General features: G+C 34.8%; 1 protein-coding gene across 3 annotated transcripts in view; it reads left to right on the forward strand.

The window, feature by feature from the left end:
* LOC106873718 (uncharacterized) overlaps window positions 1-5,000 on the forward strand; it is a 53,794-nt gene that overhangs the window by 30,710 nt on the left and 18,084 nt on the right. The window contains exon 1 of one of the 3 annotated variants that reach the window (XM_014921194.3): window positions 1-399. This exon is cut by the window's left edge and continues 393 nt beyond it. The exons of the other annotated variants lie outside the window; for them this stretch is intronic. The gene's annotated coding sequence lies outside the window, so the exon portion shown is untranslated. The remainder of the gene's footprint in view (window positions 400-5,000) is intronic. 3 annotated transcript variants of the gene reach the window in all.

Raw genomic sequence — 5,000 nt, forward strand, 5'->3', positions numbered from 1 at the left:
TTGTCAGTCTCTTGCTTTGTTAGACATCAGTAATATCTAAGCCCATATTTAAGATGCAAGCGTACAGAAAATAAGATATAGAAGACTCGGGTATACAGAAGATATAACAGACACAGGCATACAGGAAGCAGATGATATAATTTTAGGCTAAGAGAACACAGGCACATAGAAAACAAAAAAAAACATAGAAGAATCATACACAGAGAAGATATAAAACACTCAGGTTTACAGGAAGAAGATATAGCCTTAGTATAAGAGGACACAGGTATACTGAAGACAGACACCGCAAAGAGTTTGTGCCTGGTGAGATGTGAACCTAACACTCGAAGAGGACTTTTGTCAGTGTTTTTAAGATATGATAACAAGCTTCTGGCTATAATTCAGTCCAGTTACAAATATGTAAGTCAACTCAACATTGTTACATTCACCGTCTCATTGTCACACATTTTGTTGTTTCTTATTTCTATTTACAATTCTTATTTGAATGTTGGAACCAATGTAAAACACATCATTATCCGTTTTGTTATTACATAAACCAGAATCAGATGTATGCATGTATACTCTGTTCTATCTGAAATCTCTCCTATAAGGAAGAACCATTTCTAACAAAGCCTGAAAAATGTATTGCATATTTTTTACTGTTCCACTTACAAATTGTATTTGCAATGTGCAAATTAGATGGTTGATTATTTTACTGGAATACCTAACTGATCCAGTTTATCACTTTGGCTTTTATTCACAAAATAAAGTGCATCAATTATTATTGTTTAAATATGAATTTATAATATGAATATAGAAATTGGCAGTTTCAAAGCCATTGTTTATATCTTCTTTCTTTTTGATTTTCAAAGAAATATTCACATCAGTGGGGCAGCTAACCTCTATGACTACATACATTTTCATGATTGTTCTAAACAACAATATCCTGCTTATTATGTTTACACTTGATAGAAGTTTTGGTGGGAATATTCTGCCAATGTATCTATGTGTGATGTTTCGTTGGGTTTGATTTAAGTTCTTCTTGAGAAAGTTTAAGCTGGTCGCTAATGAAGTATCAAGATTTTTTGAGCTAAGAGGCTTTCCCAGTGTTTGTGAATATGTATGCATGGATATATGTATGTATGTGTGTGTGTGTGTGTGTGTGTGTGTAACAAAGCACATGCATACATACAAAATATATATGTATATACATGCACACATGGGGGGGGGGCAAACACAGACACAGAAACATACACACACACATACATACATATATATATATACGACGCGCTTCTTTCAATTTCCATCTACCAAATCCACTCACAATATGTATATGCATATATGTATGTATGTACATGTATGATTATATATATATATATATATATATATATAGAGAGAGAGAGAGAGAGGGAGAGAGAGAGAGAGAAAGAGAGAAAGAGAGAGAAAGAGAGAGAGAGAGAGAGAAGTGACTACTATTTATTAGATTGGATTAAGGGACCATGCTGATCTCTCTCTTGTTGAGTCATTCAAGACAGGTTTTAAGAATAATGCCCCAGTATTTTTGGAGTGGTTTATAGGATATGTGATGGTCTCAATATTCGTTTTCCATTGTGAACAATAGAGATAAGCGAAGTGCAATACATTCGAATATAGAATGGAATCTTGGTCTTGGCCTCGCTTTACCAGAGGCTGGCCTGTTGTTCTATGGTGCACATCACCAAGCTGATTAATATTGATTTTTGCCAAATTAATGGTGATTCGCTAATTAAATCTTATGATATTAATGAGTTTGATAAATATTCGATTATGTAAATTATCCACTTAAGAATAACCAGTCATAATTACTATGATATACACACACACACACACGCATAAACAAACTCCTTTCTCTCTATCACTTTCTTACACACATAAGTACACTCATATATACATACAAATACTCATGTACCCACATATACAACATATATAAATACATATAATACACGTGCACAAACACACATATATATGCATGTATGTATATATGCATGTATGTATATATCTATGTATGTATTAGACCTGCTCTTTTAACATTGTAATTAATGATATTCCAAGATCAGTTTAACTGATAAATCACTTCGATTAGCACATGCCTCTTCTTTATTATCATACTTCCTCTATTTTTCTACCTCCCCCCCTCTCCATAATTATTACTATCATTATCATCATTGATATCGGTGTTGTTTTTGTTATCATTATTGCTATCATTATTATTCTTTATAAGCATCAGTCAGAAGTTGTATCGCTGCTTTGATGTTGTCTAACTCCAGGGTCAACCCTGATCAAACAAGCCTAAAGTCAAAGTACTTAAGCCAAGTCTGTCAAGTTTTTTTTTTTATATTCAGCAACTATATACAGTTACATTATCCAATGCGTCCCCTATTTCTAAAAAAACAGAAAAAGGACTACAGATTAAGGACTTGTGGCGGTATATATAGGCAGTACAAGGTGTTGATGTAGCTGCATGTATGTTAATACAAGAGTTCATAAGGATATGAAAGAATAAATACAGGATCTATATATTTACTGTCTTCTTTTACTTATTTCAGTCATTTGACTGTGGCCATGCTGGAGCACCGCCTTTAGTCGAGCTAATCGATCCCAGGACTTATTCTTTGTAAGCCTAGTACTTATTCTATTGGTCTCTTTTGCCGAATCGCTAAGTTAAGGTGACGTAAACACACCAGCAACGGTTGTCAGGCGATGTTGGGAGGACAAACACAGACAAATAAACATATACATACACACACACACACACACACACACACATATATATATACATATATACGAGAGGCTTCTTTCAGTTTCCATCTACCAAATCCACCCACAAGGCTTTGGTCAGCCTGAGGCTACAGCAGCAGACACTTGCCCAAGGTGCCACACAGTGAGACTGAATCCAGAACCATGTGGTTGGTAAGCCAGCTACTTACCACACAGCCACTCCTGCACCTAAAAATATATTTCATTCTTCTTCCAATGGAATCAAATTGTAGAAACTAGCTGAAAGAAATAATCTATGCAAGAAAGTTCAGAGACAGGAAATGTAGAACAACAGCTAAGCAGTGGCTTTCAGTCATATCTGCTATAGGGTGTGGAGAAATAGATGGACAGAGCAACGATGTAGATGGCTCTAAGTTTAATTGACTAAGGAGCGAAAAGCTGGGTTAGCAAGCTTGTTTTTATTAATGGAACGCTAGACATTCTAGAAACTTCCAAGAGAAACACGGCAAAGCTTCATAACAAGTTACTGTACAAATGTCTGCATATTTATATATATATATATATATATATATATTTAATGATACAGTTATCAGTGATACATCTGTAGTATATAACAAGCTCATTTTATCTGTAATACACTAGGTTTTTGTATTTGCCAATCAGTATTATTTAGAGAAGCAATAAGATATGTAAACACAAAAAATATTCCTTCATCTGCTGTGTTTAATAATTCTAACATCAGGTGTGCATATACAGTGTAATCATTACTCACTGTTTTGGTTGGAGTGCATTGGTCAGTAGAATGGTAATAGAAGCAGGATGGTGGCAGAGGGTAGGTTAGTGATAGTTGCTAGAGGCAGGGTAGAAGGTAGAAGGATTGTAGAGGATAAAATTGGGGATAGATAGTTGAATGATCTTGGGCAGCAAATTGGTGATAAGTGGTAGAATTGTGGTAGACTGCAGATTGATGATAAATGGTAGAACAGTGGTAGATGGCAGATGGTGGGAGTTGGTAGAATGGTGGTAGATGGCTGAATGGTGGTAGATGGTAAAATAATGGTAGATGGAAGATGCTGGCAGATTGTAGACTGGTGGTAGATGGTATATCTTTTACTATTTTTAGCTATTCAGCTTTTATATTCTCTTCCATATTTCTAAGTTGTCATTGGTTGACTTTGCCATTTTTATATTTTGGTTTCCTATCTTTGTCATCATATATATGCACACACACACATACATGCAAACATGTGCAGCTGTGTATGTGTGTGCATGTGCATATCTTTGTGTTTGTCACCAACTGGAGTTGCTGTGATTTGATTGGCTAAACCCTTCAGGCAGTGCTTCAGCATGGCCATAGTCAAATGAATGAAACAAGTAAGATAACAAAGAATAATACATTTTAGATGTTGGTTATCTATTGATCCTTCATCTTCTCTGAGACAGACCTTATCAATATTCCATATCAGTCTCTGCTTTTACAACTATTTTCTAAAATTAAACCAAGTTTTCAGACAGTAGTGATTTTTATTATGTATATGATATTCAAACTCAAAACTGTTTATTTTTCCTAATTCTCTAGTGAGGCCACTCTCTCTGTCTCTTTGTCTCTCTCTTCCCCACTCACTCTTTCTCTGCTTGCTTCTCTCTTTCTTTATCCCATCTTATTTTATATCACACTAAAATTCTTCCAATCAATCTTGACTGTTTGTGTTAACTATGCAACTACTAAGACCATCGATGCATTAGTAATACTTAGAAATAAGTAGATGAGAGATTACTGCTCTGATATTGTCAAAAAAGACAAGATGGTCTCATCTTATACTCTTATTTAAGTGATATGTCCAACAGACAATATAAACATTGTAAAAGTGGCTGTTAAAATCTCTAAAGACCAGGAAATTGAAATTACCAAGAGCTAGTGCATGGTCACAAGAATAGTCTCTAAAATTACAAGAACATTAGAAGCACAGAGTTGAGATATAATGTAGAGAACCAAAGAACTGGTAGGTAAATCTTATTGTGGTTATATGGTAAGTAACTTGCTTACCAACCACATGGTTCCGGGTTCAGTCCCATTGCATGGCACCTTGGGAAAGTGTCTTCTACTATAGCCTCGGGCTGACCAAAGCCTTGTGAGTGGATTTGGTAGGCGGAAACTGAAAGAAGCCCGTCGTACATGTGTGTGTATATATATATATATATATATATATATATATATATATATATATGTATATATATATATGTATGTATGTGCGTGTGTATAT

The sequence above is a fragment of the Octopus bimaculoides genome, chromosome 12 (genome assembly GCF_046866305.1).
Source record: "Octopus bimaculoides isolate indiv1 chromosome 12, ASM4686630v1, whole genome shotgun sequence".
Classification (NCBI taxonomy): Eukaryota; Metazoa; Mollusca; class Cephalopoda; order Octopoda; family Octopodidae; genus Octopus; species Octopus bimaculoides.